We start from the raw sequence: 15539 nt of genomic DNA, 5'->3' as shown, positions 1-15539 counted from the left end.
AAGGAAGAAGTGAGATGGTTGCACTATGAAGGGTGGGATTTAAGTTTTCCTGCATTTCATTCAACCTCTATACTTGATGGTTTCCTGGCTGTGAAAGCACATGGAAAAAAGGTAATGTTAAAACCATGTTCTTTGGGAAAGAGAATTGCCCATGGCAGGTCCTGAGTGCTGAGTGCTCAAGTCTCTAACTTGAAAATCCTTGCTTTGCATCAAGTTATTCTCAGTGCTAGCTCTGATGGGCTATATCTGCTGTCTATTTTGGCTGGCTTCTCTGTTGCATGCCTTGGTTTTTGCTGGGACACGCAACACATAGTCTCAGGAACGCAATGGACTTTTGCAGTCATATTGAGAAGGATGTCACTGCAAAACCTTCTCATGTAGCCACAGGAGTGTTTCTGAAGGCTCTTCTTGGGCAGCATACACCCTCCTTCCCAGCAAGGCCATTCACTGCCTTTTTCCTTCTGTGAAACCACACGAACAGAGTTCACTCTGCTTCAAAGGTCACCTTGGGTTGCCAGAGCAGATGCTGCCAGTGACAGTGCTGGTGGGCAAAAGCCTCCCTAGGAAAGGACATGGGCTCGTGGGCCTGGCTGGCTGAGTGAGGAGGCACTTCTGCCCCCAGCAGGGTCCTGCTTCACAGAGCAACCAGCTTCCCAAGCTTCTTTAAATGCTGTTTCAAAGGCAAGAAAAAACTCCCCCAAGTCCTAAACTCATACGAGCCCGCACCCCGTTGGCACTGCCCTTCCCAACCCACTGCAGTGATGGGCAGAACTGCACCCCGCTTTGCACCCTGCCACACTGCAGGTAGGAGAGGGGTACGTGATGTGCATGATGTACACCGTGTACCCGAGCCTTTCAGTACTGCCAGTAGAAACCAGCAGTTGTACTGGATTTCCAGGCTGTGACAGAGGCGGTGGCAGAGGAGCAGGCATGCGTAGGCATCGCTTGCAACTGGGCAAGAGGATGGGGACAGAGTAAAGAGGAGAAAACTGGATTTCTCTTCGACTGCTGGCCAGCCAGTCCATTTATGCCAGGGCAGGGAGGAGAGGATGCAGCATCCTCCCAGCTTGGCTCTGACTGGGAAGGACCAGGGAGGGGACTGCCAGCATCGAGTTCATTCCTCCCCACATGTTGCTGCTTAATCTAGCACTCTCTTCCCAGTCCCCGTTCAGAAAAGAGGAAAAAAAAAAAAGGGGGGGGGGGGGGGGGATGATGGAGGCTTACGAACTCCTGGTTTCTGTGTGTCTTCCTGAATATGTATCAGATTTTGATACAACAGACACACTATTTTTAGTTTCCTTTGGGGTATGTTTGGGAGCAAGCCCTTAACTGTTGCTGTGCTGCTATAGAAACCGTATCCATGTACACTGACATGTTTACAATTGTTTTAAACGCCATAAACTTTCAAGGGCAAAGTCGAGCAGCTTATTTCCATTAAAGTCACTGCCCTGGTGTGGGTTTCTTTTACTATTACATTTATTAATTTAGGACCCTTCTCAGCTTCATCCAGACCCATGGATCTTTTATTTTGAGAAAGGCTCGCCAGCAATCACTGCAAGGGTGCTTGGCAAAACTGGAGCAGAGTGGTTGCAAATCTGGCTTGGGGAAGAGAAAATGGTTTTGCTAGCTCTCCTTGACCTCAGCTACAAGAGGGGTGTTTAGCAGGTACCAGGGCACTTGTGCAAAACTTGTTCTGCAAGTGGAGCCTCCTGCCCCCCACCTCCCTGTGCTCCATCCCGGAACTGGATAGTCACTGCAAAAGGTTGTCCAGCTCTTGAGGCCAGCTCACATCCCTCTGGGATAGCGGAGCAGTGGCCTAAAAAAAAAAAAAAAAAAAAAAAAAGCGCATAACAAAACATTTTAGCTTAGGCTATGGGAAGGGAAAAAGCTTTTTTAAAATTTATTTTTTAAGATTTCCTAAAGTTAGGCTTCCCTGTCCCTTTTTGCTTTGAAGTCTCAATATTTCTCCTACAACAAAGCTTAGAAAAGGGGAGAAGAAAAAGTTTGGGGTTTTTTCCAACATACCAGGTGGGCAGCAGATGTGAGAGAGAGGAATGCCACATCCTTTCCTGAATGTGAGATGAGATGTATCATTTGAGCGGAATGGGGAGCCCAGCTTTCACCCCATCCTCAAAGTGACAGTCATCATCAGCAAGGCAGGTTGAGGGTACAAAGTAATCTTCCCCTGGAGCACTAGCCCCAAAGCACCTATTCCAGGACAAAGGAGCTCCAGTGTGAACAGGAAGGGATGGATGGCAGGGGACAGACACCCCCCAGGGGGGCTCAGCACCCAAGTACACATCCCCTCCCTCCTGCACCCTGTTTGAGCCCCATTTCTTTGCTGCACTGAGCTGGATGCTCTGGCAAAGAGGGACACACACAGGCTCAACCACACCAAACTGGTTTTCCCTCTCTGGGAGCATCTGTGGCACAGTTTGAAGCAGGATTTGGCCTCCAGGGTTTGGGTCTGCATTGAACGCTGCCCGTTTTTGGAGGCATGAGCTTTGAAACTGATCCTGTAAAGCTCTGCAAGTGCTTTGATAAGTTTAAGCTGGGTTTCCCTGAGATCAGTGGGAACCAGGTCCACACTGAAGTAAAGGAAACGAATGAGCTTTACACTGAGTTTGCTCCCAACCTGATTTAATGCCTCCCATGTCAGCACCACCTACTTTGTCTCTTCCTTGTGCAAATGTCTGTGGTTACCTGGTTATTATTTGTCATTTCATCCCTGCCATGGTCAACTATTTATGTTTGCTAAGTCATGCAATATAGAACAAAAACGACAACCAAATAAGTAACATGGGCAGTAACACTGGAACGGGTAAATAGAGGCCAATGTCGACGGTGAGCTGTGGGTTGCCAACTGCCTGAGCCAGCAGTCTCACCCTCCACGTGTCTGTGGAGAGTGAGAAAGTGGCTATCCAACCTGACTTCTACCTTGGTTAAGGATCCTGTGCTGTGCTGTGCCATGCAAAAAGACCCAGGTGAACTAGCTGACCCCCATATGATGCTCATGGGGCAGAGGCAGTCATGGTCATGATGCTCTGACCACTGTGAGTTAAAAAACACAGCAGCCAAGACTCACATCTTGGCCCAAAGGCTGGTTTCTGAGTGGCCAGGTAATGACAGGTTATCTCTTATTGATGTGCTTACCACAAAGCAATTAGAAGTTGTTAGTCAAAAAAGCCTAGAGCTTGTTTAAAGACCATATTTGCCCGCAGCTGGAGTTTATACGCCCCCAAAAGTCTGGGCTGAGGAGGCTTGTAAAGCCTTTCAGATCATGGAGTGTGCCATCAAATTAATCTTGGGAGCTACTTAGAGAGGAAAAAAAGGTGTGAAAAAGGGGTTGCTCTGGAAGGTCCCATTCCCCGCTGTCACGCAGTGGGAGTCCCCTTACACAGCAAGCCAGCCAGTGATCCCAGCATCACCATCAGGACAAAAACTGCCTCTGCCTCCTTCTTTCTAGCCCACTCCCATGGCCTAGCAACAGGTCCTATGTGATGCTGCACTGCTGCTACGTAAGCAGGGCTCAGTAGTATTGCAGGGTGCAACCTGGAGAGTTTTGACTTTATTTATTCTACTGCCAGTTAACAAAACTTCTCATCACCCTTTCAGATATAGAACTGTTCAAGTACTCAAGTGTGAACCAGTTGGGTGATCCTGCATAAATTAATTTAGTGCTCATGCATGAATTAATTAGGTGCCCATGCGTGAGCTAATCAGTCGCTCATGCATGAGTCATTTGGGTACTCATGCATGAACAGAAAGAGTATTCATGCGTCAATTAATCAGGCACTCGTGGGTGCATTAATTGGTTGCTCAAGCTTGGATTATGTGGGTTCTTGTGCAGGCGCTAACTGGGTGTTCATGCATGAATTAATAGGGTGCTCATGCATACATTTATCAGTTGCTCATGCAGGAACCTATTGGGTGCTCCTGTGTGATCTAATTAGTGCCCATGGGTGAATGCCGTAATCCCTGCAGTTCATGCCCAACTTGTTCTTCTTCTTGAAGCTCATCCTTAAAAGCTGTTCAAACACAAATCCTTTATCAACTTTACTTTCAACACCATCATAATCTTAATACACATCAATTACAAGATCCACTCTTCCCCTCTGTAGACCAGACAGAGGGATTAATACTGAAGCAATGTGCGCATGTGCTCACTAAAATTTCTCTCCTTGCCCCCAGGAACGGGGGTTTGGGGGTTATCAGCATCACAGCCTGAACTTTTATCTGTTACAAACTCCACCCCTTGCACCATGGACTAGATTATCAGGGTCAACATTATCAAAGTCCAAATATATGTACTTTTCATGACTTCACCCCTTGTCCCTGAGGACCAGGCTGGAGGAGTTAGTGTTCTAAAAACCTGAATGCAATACTTATTGCAAACTTCATACCTTGCTCCTGCAAAACACTTAGCCAGGAAGGACCCAGCAGTCTGAACATACATTCATTGCAAACCCCACCCCTGCTCTTATTACAAACATCAGGCCTTGCCCCTGCAAGACAAAACCAAGGTCATTATGGCAGTTCAAATATATACCATTACAAATGCAACACTTTTGCCCTCTGTGTCCCCAGAGCTCTGCTCTCCCAAGTCACCAACTTGATTTCTCCTGCTCCAGCTCCCCATCTCAGCACTACGAGCTGTTTTTTACCCACCAAGGTCCTTCCTTTTGCACGGAGCACTCTTTACGCTCATGCATAAGTTGTTCAGGTGCTCATGTGTAAATGAACTGAGCGCTCAGGCATAAATTATTTTAGATTTGAAAGCACAAACTCACTGAGCTCTCATGCATAAGTGAGTTGGGAGCTCTTGCATGGACATAAGAGACCTGTCCATTTACACACAGAGCAGAGGTTGCACAGAAACTAGCCTTGCACAACCGATCACATCAGCCGTGAGTCTGCTTTGTACTTTGGGCCATTTGTCTTCTTCTCCCCACTCCTCACATTGCTGTGTCTGCAAGCACAGCCCCAACATCCCGCGGCCTGTGCTTTAGGTCATGTTGTTGGTGTTTCATTGGCTTCTTTTGAGCCCCAAATCTCCTGTAACGCTCATGGGCAGGTGAGGGAGGGACAAAAAAGGACTGAGGTATCAGATCTTGGGTGATATTTTCCATGGGCACATGGCATTACTGAAAATCACCACACGTTTCTAGTCAAATGTAGAGATTTGCCAATCCCAGGGCCAGCTCTGTATTCTTTTAGTCACACTAGTTAGCACCTTGCTTGGCAGATATCAGTGCAGATGCTCACAGACTCACGACATGGCCCCTCATTGGAAGCGCATGGGTGTTGAAGCAATGCCAAGAAGCTGGAAGGGGACAGGAGCTGGATCCATCCACTTTGGACTGCACCACTCATGCACCCTTTCCTTCTGGAGCCTGCCCTCCAGCCTGGACCACAGCCAAAACATCATCTGAGGGGCTTGACATCTGAGCCTCTGTCAGTGTGATCCAAGGACATCGACCTTTGGTGGCTCCTCAGCTGCTGGCTTGGGGTTGGGATGTGTGGTACTCAAGTCACCACTGGGCTTCAAAGATGAGGAATTGTCTTGCTGAGGCAGAGATATCTCTGGTCCAGAACTGCTTGGTTTAGGAGGTTGAGAGGCCTGGAGATGGTCTGTTAACAAAAAGATGGTGCCCTTCCAGAAGGTCAAGACAGCCAAATTATGGCAGGTAGTCATTAGTACCAAATAAGGTTAGGGCTGCAGGATGGAAATTCCTCAAGGCTTGGTCTGCATCTTGTGAATTGTGTGTGATGCTGAACATGCTGTTCTCAGTGAACAACACAACACAACAGCTAATGCCCTTAATCCCTCCGGGATGAGCATGAGCTAAGCCATTCGCCAAAGGGTAGCATTCAGTCAGCATCACAAGTGGGAGTTCAACATAGCTTCCAGATTTGTACTTCTGGTGACAGCACCAGAAGATGCTGAACCCACCCTATTGCAGATACAAACACGGGGGCTTTTAACTGAAAACCGGAATTATTTCAAAGCTGCATTCACCAAGCACAGCAGAAATGTGAAATTATCACCATGGAGAAGCAGCCTTCAGTGCAAAGCATCCCAAAATAATTTCTTCTGTGGCTCTGAAAATGGTTTACAGAAGCCATAAATACATCACATACATAAACACATCTCATGGCAGGGTTACTCCATGTGAATACCCAGAGAGGAATTCCTCCATATGTGAATTGCTCAACAAGTTGCATGTCCTCATCTCAGCAACATCTACAAAACCCGCAAGCAGAGTTTTGGGTTTGGGGTGTGCTCCTCCCTGATGCCACTGGCACCTTGTCCCTGAACTCACCCATTTGAACAAAATGGGGCCTTTGGGTAGTTTCTGAAAGCCTCCCTCATGACCCTTCTGAGGAAAGCCATTGACGGGCCTCAGACAAGCCTTGAGGACAACCTGGTGCACTGTGGCAGGATATGGCCCATCCCTTGCTCCCAGTTACAATGCCCTGCAGAGAGGAGGCTCTCACTGTCCGGGAATGGGCAGCTGGGGAAAGCTGATGGGTGGGCCAAAAATAAATTTATTCTTTTCACTATATTTAAAGAAATCAACTCTAATGGGGAGAGAAGGAGTTATGGTAATAGAAGGAAGTCTGAGGAGAGGCAGGTATCTGCTTCCCATCAAAAAAGGCAGCGGGAGGGGGTTGCTTTGCCTGAAGACAGGATTATCTTGCATTTCAAGGGGAGAGGGGAGTAGTCAGTAGGAAAATTCACATGCTTTAAGCATGTTCAGGAACGATTTTCATATGCCTCTGAAATATTTCCTACTTGACAAAGCCACAGCGAGTCACAGCAATAACCAGAGGAAAAGGCCGATGCTGCCTGGTGTGGCATTCCTTCAAATAGCTCCAGAGTGCTCTGGGGGAAGGACTTGGAGTTTGTCAGAACAGGTATTTCTTGCTGCACTTTCTTCTTGAAGCAGAGACCTCTTCATATGCATTAGTGCACACAAATATCTGGAGACCATGCAGGCCTGGTAATATTGCACATATTAAAAAGCGTGGTATGTGTAAAGAGCATGAAAGGGCTTGCAAAGCAGTGGTGGTGGCTGTTTACTCAGAGGCCACCAAAAACTAGAAAGGAATAGGGCTGTGAACGCCAAAGTAATTCACCAGGTGGGAAGAGGAAAACGTAAATACTCTTAAGCAAACTCCACCATTGAGGGAGGATTGAAGAGCTCTGTAATAAAGATGAGACTTAAAAATTGTTTGTGCCCCAGGCAGATGGTCCCTGTGCAGGCTGTTGAGAACTGAGGGGGCTTCACTGCTGGTCCAACACCAAATTAAAAGCTCAAGCCATTGGGCTGATCTCAGCTGCAATAGCAGAAGAGCTGCTCCAAATAACTTTCACAAGAAAAGTTATCAGTCACAACCTCCTTGTTGCTATCCATCATTTCACAGTGGAGGGGGCGTGACTGATTTTCATCCTTTCCCTTAGGGAGGGAGGGGATCAAGATGCACTTCGTACTTGCTGTTAGATCTTAATAGGCCTTAAGTAGATCTGTCTTGCCGTGAGATATCCAGGTGGTCAAAGGCAACTCTCCCATTCCTTCTGCCTTTGCTGAAGACTCTGAAATGGTTTCAAAGGAGCATTTTCAGGGGACAGGTTGCCATTCCATATTGATTTTGGAGGGTGCCTGAGCACCTGTACACCCTCACCAATGAGCACAGCTGATGACCCGCTCAACTGGGGATCCACTCAGCAGGACAGGCTTCAAAACATTTTTACAAGAGCTCTGACAATAAACGACACATATCAGGACAGCAGATAAAACACTTAAAAGGCCATTGAAGTTGGGCTGAGATTGCAGCTGCTGGAGTTTATTGCACTGCAAAGCAGCCACATGTGGCTAGGTGAAAACTCCCCAGCTGCAGAAAAACTCTTGGGATGCTCAGAGCCTCTTCTTCCTCCTCTTCTTCTGGTGCTGCAGGAAAAGAACCCACAACACCGGTCTTGAGCTTGGTTTAACTTTTTTTGATGCAACACATCCCCCCCCCTTTTTTTTTTGTTTTGTTTTGGCTCAGACACTTGAAACAAAGTTATTTCACTCAGTTTCCAAGTCATTTAACCCTTGAAAACCAACTTTTCTCTCATTTTCAATTAGGATTGGAGTAATTTTTAAAAGTGGAGATTTAAAAAGTGAAGATATTTTAAAATATTTTGACAATGTTTTGCTTAAAAACATTTTAATTTTAATAATGATTTTTAAAAAATTATTTTTTTTAATGGAAAATATCAATATAAGCCATGGAGCATGAAAAAGAAGGCATATTGACACACTTGGATCATTTGGGGATTTCTCACCCTTTGCATTGACACTATTTGCTGGCCGTGGCCCTGTTCTGCACTCAATTTTATTTCTTGAATACTGAATTTCACCCTGACTTCATTTTTTCCTGAAACTTTCCTTTCAGCTCGCCTCTAACAGCTAGTGCAACACAAATGTCAGGGAGAGATGTAAGGAGTTTTTGGAGAGCCCTGCGCAGTGAGCACCTGCTCGGTGGGGGGGTTTCCCCTGCTCCTCCAGCCTGCTGAGCCTGGATGGCTTCCTTCCCCCTGAGTGGGCTTGCATTGGTGTGTATGTGGTACAGTGCTTTGCTGCTTTCTTGGAGTGAGAATAAAGATTTATTTGCAGAAAGGGTTTCTGATATTTAGGATTAAATACTATGACCTGGCCCCAGGATCCTTTTGGCTGGAAGAAGAGGTGGTCTCAGCACTTGGTGGGGTCCAGCCCCTATGTGAAGCTGCCTATTTAAGGAGTTCCACCTGTACGAAAATACACCTTTGCCATAGGGTTACCTTTGCATCTCCTCATCTACAGCCCAAAAAAGGATGCTTTTTTTGCTTTGATGCAGGTAAGAGTCCCTTTTCCCACAGACCAAAAAGGGAACATCAGGAAGTAAAGCAAGGTTTCAACATGTGCAGTATAAATGTAGCCACAAAAGCATCTGCTACACAGGTTTCCTTGTGCTTTCCTTGTCCTGAGAGAAAAAATCAACTCAATTAATGCTGAAGGGAAATCATGAGTAACACGTGCTTAGTGGCCCAGGAAACCTCCGCAGCTGCCTAGCTGCTCCCACCAGACCATGGCAATCCCATAAAGGCCAGATAATACAATAACATCATTCCCTCAGGCCCTGGCTCAGGAATGCACTTAAGCACTTGTTAAACCGTAGGCATATACTTAAATACCAGAGGTTTTATTCCCTTAAGCCCCATATGCTTTCTCCACTTGCTGAGCAGGGATGTTCATGTATAGGGTGGGAAAATGTTGCTTCATCCAGCTTATACCTCTGATATGGGCTCAATACCTGGAATGGAGCATCTATCACAGAGGACACTTGCATAACTCTTCTACATGAGAGAGAGCAAAGCAGGTTCAGCTAAACCCTTGCACTAGCACAGTCCATGATGTAAGATCAGACCACAAACAACTGCCCAGACATATGTTACATTATTTATTAGAGCAGGCTACTGATACTAGACTTGGAGTCAAGAAGAAGGGGGAGTAGATGGCAAAGAAGATAAAAATATAATATTTCTTAACCTCTAGAATAAAAGGGCATAAGAAAGAGGGAGCAAACAGAGCATCTGGAGAATTTATGCCTACAGGAAAGACATCAAACATATGTTTTTTATAAGTGCTTTTCTACTTCTTAGTGAAGGAAGGAGACCCCTCAGCATTACAGAGCATTTCCCCACTTGGAGACTCTGGGACTCCTTACAAGACAAGTAAGTCCCCGAGCACTGCTGGACCAGTACCTGAATTTGCCAGGCACTGAGCCACAAGCCGCTAGTGAGCAATTAGGGCTTTTCCGCTGAGTTTTCAGGTGCAATGACAGGATGGGAGGTGAAAACCATGCTACAGCTATTCAAAGGCAAAGAGAAAGCCAACAGTGAAGGTTTCTTCTGGATGCCTCGCTCATGCTGCAGTCACTGGAGCATGTTAAACCCCAGCACATGCACGCAGGTGAATCACCCCATGGGGACCCTGGAGACAGCAGCCTGTCCCTGAAGCACTGCAGCAAGTCGGTGCCCAGTAAGCTCCACTCATGGCACTGCCAGCTCTTAGCTTAGACACCCTAAAACCAGCTCCTGGAATCCATCAGCTGCAGCAGAGGTGGTCCGCAAGAGAGGGACCTGTAACACCGTGATGCTGAGAGGTGATAGGCAGTGATGCAGTGGCAAAGTGACGTTATTCTTAGACATAATAATATTATTATATTCATAATTATTAATAATATATAATTATTATAGCTGACTGAAGTGTTCAAGCAGGGGGAGCAAATTATCTGTTTCAGCAGGGAATTTGCTGATTTTTTTTCAACACAGCAACTGCTGCTGCCACCCTGCTGCACTGTTGTTACAGGGCTTGGCTTTTTGTGCTGCAGCCTGGCTGGGAAGATGCTGGGTGGGAAGCTGGGGGCTGCAAATGCGTGCTGCCTCCTCCCAGCAGCTCCGGGTGCATGGCCAGGGTGCAGCACAGCTGCAGTTCATCCAACTGGTGGGCTGTAGAAATAGGCCACCGGGGTGGAAGCAAGGACAAAAAAAATAGGAGTGCAAGGAAAAAGCAGCACCAGGAGGTCTTGGTGTATGGTTTCAAACATCTTTGGAGTAGCTGGAAATAACCAGAGGGGCCCGTTTCTAAACAACACTGTGCAGCTTTTTTTCTTGCATCAATGCAAAACAGATTGGGCTGGAGCAGGCAAAGCTGGAAGAGGTGATGGGGATCTGCGCTCTGCTTTGCTGCTGTCAAGGTGGGATCGAGCAAGGGTAAAAAATTCGAGGGCTGATGAATGAGTTAACCATTGGGGGCTGATGAATTAACCACTGGGGGCTGGAAACTGGGGCAATTTCCCAGTTCTGTTGCACGCATGAGGAGCAGCAGGAAAGAGAGATGACTGTGGACCTTGTTTGCTCTTTTGACCCAGGCAGTTGTCTGGACACCAGGAGTCTCAGCACAGCCAGTGAGGGCAAGGACTCAGTGCAATTTATTTTTTAGAGGGGCAAGCTAAAGTCCTGCTTCCTCCAAGGCTGTTGGGTCCTCTGCAGCGGTCTCCCAAGCAGCAATGGGTTCCCTGCCTTTCCCCCACCAACCTCCCCAAGCCTCACTTGGACAAAGTTTTTGGTGACTTCTTCAGACCACATTGAATTTGTTCCCATCCATTTCTTTTCACACAACAATTTGCTCACTCTTCTCCTTCCTCTACATATTCCTCTTCTCCCCAGTAAAGTTTGCTGCCCAGAAAGCCCAAGTGTCATGGTCTAATCCTGTTGGTGGCTGTCAGTTGTACAGTTATGGATGTTATTGCTATACATCCTGAACCCTTTTCCCAAGGGTGTCACCCCCAAAATTCACATGAGGAGTTAGGACGTGTATTTAAGAGTAGAAACAGCAGACAGAAACCATGCATAGATGGGTTGGTAGAAAGAAAAGAGGAACAGGGATGGTGCAGCCTTGGTTTGGGGGTATTCCGGCTGAGATTGTGTGCTCCTCCATCCACCAAAGCAGAGCCTCACCCCAGATCCCCATTGTGCACCCAGGGCTGGTCATCACCAACCAGCTGTGTAGGAGGACTCGCATCTGCAGCACCCTTTAACCAAGGCAGGGTCCATTTTGGGTGCTGGAGGTCCTGTCCCTCTGTGGGAGTTCTCTCTCCTTGCCTGGACTTGTGCCAGGGCAGTGGGAGCCAGTGCCGCCACTGCAGAGGTGGCCAAGCATGATCAAACCACGGAGACATGGACTTCGCTCTGCGCACATTAAGGATCAGAGAAGCCTATTGCATTAACACAGTGAACAGAAAATTTTGGGCTTTAATTAGCTGAGCAGAGAAATGCCACTCTATCTTTAAAGCAATCTATGTATGTTTAAAGGGGAAAAAAAAAAAAAAAAGGGCTTTGAAATCAGAGACTCGGGAAGAATAAGAGAAAACAGAGCTCAAAACCATCATATTGCTTTGTGGTATTATATTGAACCAAAAGTATTTTTGGAAAAAAAATTCATCCCTATTGTCCCTCCTCTAAAAATCAAATCTTGGAGGTGTCAGGGCTCACATTCATGGGAGGCTGCAGCTTGCCAAGGCATTAGGAATTGCACAGCAGGTAGGAAGGGATGAAGCAACATCCCTCAAAGGAAAACTTCCTGGGTGCTGCTGGATCACTGCCTCCATCACCTCCCAAGCTCTTGGTACCCACATGTCTTGCACCAAAGCCGTGACCTGCAGTGAGGCTGTTCCTCCCATGTCATGAGTGCCACACAAGTGCCTTGGGAAAGACTTTCATCTTTGTTCTGATAGTTTCTCAGGGCTGGACATTTTTAGTGTAATAGCTCATTTATTCATATGTTCCTCATAATTAAATCCGCCATAATTAAATATATCAAATCAAATCTTGGCTGTTATTACAGATGAGGCAGGCCAGGTTTGGGGGTTTTTTTTTGGCATCGAGCACATAAGAAAGTAACTATATTATGATCTACGCCCAGCAAGACAGACACCTGAAACTGAAAGCTGCTCTGCAGAGAGGCTCAGGAGATCAAAGGTTTTTCTACCTTCCTTGAAGATGGTCTTGAAACAAACATCTATTTTTTTCAAAATCCTGCATTTTATTTAAAGCTCAGTGGGAGCTGAATGTCTTCCCTGTTTATTTTCAGTTGCTAGCTGTTTGTCTGCAACCAAAATAAGCCTTTTCTTAACCCCTTTTTCATAACATCACTCACGGGATGGGAGCCATATGCATCCCCAGGCCAGACCCTCATGGTGCCACGGACTCATCCTGCCCAGTCTTTCTTGCAAAGTCACATGTTGTGTTTTGGGAATGTGCTTTTACCACTGCAATGCCTCACTGCTGTTGTTGAGATGAATCTCCTCCATGCACAAGGCTCTCATGGAGGGAGTCCAGCACTCAATGTAACCTTGTACAGTTTGATTTTTAGCACCAAATCCCATTTTAGGCAGAACCCATTAAAATCATTATGTGATACCACATAAATCTTATCTGCTGCATCACACGATGAGTGACATTTCCTGACAGTGTGCTCCATCACCACGGGACCTATTTTTAAAGCACTGATTTAAAGTTGTAAAGAGTATCAGGGATCAGCTTGTGGCTGAAACCACCTCTATCCCCAAACCCCAGAGGGTTTGATTCTTATTCCACCTGTCTTAGGAGGACCACATCACTCACTGTTTTGCAGGGCTTCAAGTCCAGGGAAACATCAGCCTCAACCTTCATTTTTGGTTGCAAAGGCTTCTTTTAAGAGTTATGTCTTACCTGACATGTACCTGCTGGCATGGTCCTGCTGTCCCCATTAAGTTGGAGCACTTCTTGCCTAATTTCAGCAAGCCACTGCAGAGGGTAGCACTCTCCAAGATTGTTATTAAGGCTCCACAGGTTTACACAGAGACCAGTGGGTGATTATTAAATTAAAAAATAACCCTACTGATAGCTCCACTGTGGGAAAGACTGTAGGTCAGCCCAGCTCATATCAGGCATCACAGAATCCACATGAGAGAGCTCTTGAAAACTAAGCTTTTAGGTAACCTGAGCAGGTCACTACTTAAAAGCATCTCAAGCTCAGATTCATACTACATTCTACTCCATTTTCTTTCCAAGATCACTAATAAAAATGATAGAGGATAAATAGAGAGGGGCTGAAATGCAACTTCACCCTAGCGCACCACCTTCTTCCAGAATTTAACTCCAGGTCCTTCTCTTCTTCCTTCTCCCTCTCCTTCTCCCTCTTCCTCTCCTCCTCCTTCTCCCTCTCCTTCTCCTTCTCCTTCTCCTTCTCCCTCTCCTTCTTCTTGTTCTATAATTATTACTATCAACAACAACTATTATTATTGTTGCTGTTGTTATTATTACTACTATTATTATTTCCATTTCAGATGTAAACTGAACTCCAGCCACACTGGAGCCATGACATGGCCTCCAGGTGCCCTCGTGGAGCAGAGATGTGGCACAGATGCAAGCGCGGGAAAAAAAGATGGAAAAAGGGAGAGTTGCCTGGTGTCCCCATCAGGTACAACACAGCAAAGCTTGGGGGCTGCCCCATGCACCAAATCCCCTGAAACAGTGATTTGGTGCATTCTAGTAGGACACATTCTGCATGAAGAAGGTATAACAGAGGGAAGAAATTAGTTTCCTCCTATGCAAGGGATCAGGGTGAGTCATGGAGCTCTCACAGCTTTCATCCAGACAGCTAAAAGTGAGGCGAAGCCGTATGTGTGGGTCCCAGCCCTGTCTAGATTCCATGGATGTTCACAAAAGGAGGATAACAGGTAAAGGAGGTGAAGGGACAGACTCCTCTCCCTATAAGTGTTCCAGTAATTAAACAGAGTCATTGTTAAGCCATGGTAATCTGGCACCTCAAAGCTGCACCAGCACCTTGCACCGACCTGCCCAGGTGGGAAGCAATGTTCCTCCAGCGTAACCCACACAGCCTTTCCCTTCAGTCTCCACAGGACACAGCCAGAAGACTTTCCTGATGATGTGTTAAAATCAGAAGACATCAAATAACACTGATGATATATGGCCCAAGGTGTTGTGCAGGAGCCAACTGCCCAGGTAGGCACCAAGGTCCCACCAATTTCAGTGCAAGTGCTCAAGTGTCCAGATGTCTGCATAAAGCTCAGCCCTCTTGTCTGGAAAAGACAGCAATTTCATGCACCACAGCAAAAAAAACCAGTAAAACTGATCTATGAGAGAGAGAAAAAAGAAACAAGTAGGCTTAAGAGTCTTAAACACTTCTTTGACCATCATGTGCAAGTTCAACAGCGTCTCCTGAAAGGCTTGCACCTCTGCTACCAGGAGGTGTTGGTGGAAGGGATGAAACCTGCTGTATTTGCAATTTTGCCTAAAATAAAGGAAACTGTTGAGAGCAATCTGTTTAATGCGGTAGCAAGACTGACCAAGGCAAAGGCTGGGGCAAGGGTGTCACGGTGGCCCTCCACAAACTTATCCCAACTGTGAGGGGACAGCTTGGGGTAAGGAGAAGAGGTAAAGTCATATATCCAGCACATTTAAGAGTTTTTGTCAGTTAAGAAAATGAGAAAATAATGCATTTTAATTTCATTAAAATGTACTTGTTGCTGTCTTAGCAGGTTCCTGTTGACCTCTAGGATACAGAAATCAAATAATACAGTTTAAAAGAAAAATTAAGCAGGTCTTTTGCTGGTTTATAACATGACAGACATTTCTGCAAGTGCCTGGCTTCAAATAGATGTCTTTATGATCAGGAGCTGAAAATGTACCACCTAAAGAAGCAAGCAGCCTGTATTAAATCGTTACTGACTGATGAGATTCATCATGCCCTTAATAAAAACTTGAGGGCAAGCTTAGCATTTGACTGCTTACATAAAGACTCCTATTGATGTTTCAAATCATGACGTAATTCAAAAATCAATCATTTTTCCTAGAAAAATCAGGCGGGTCTGGAAGGCAAAGCTGTATATCTATGCTGCCATAGACATCCTCTGCGTAAAACAGGGAGCCCTTTTGACCCAAGGGA

The sequence above is a fragment of the Athene noctua genome, chromosome 1 (assembly GCF_965140245.1).
Source record: "Athene noctua chromosome 1, bAthNoc1.hap1.1, whole genome shotgun sequence".
Classification (NCBI taxonomy): Eukaryota; Metazoa; Chordata; class Aves; order Strigiformes; family Strigidae; genus Athene; species Athene noctua.
The sequence above is the reverse complement of the archived record's forward strand: the minus strand, read 5'-3'. Positions refer to the sequence as shown.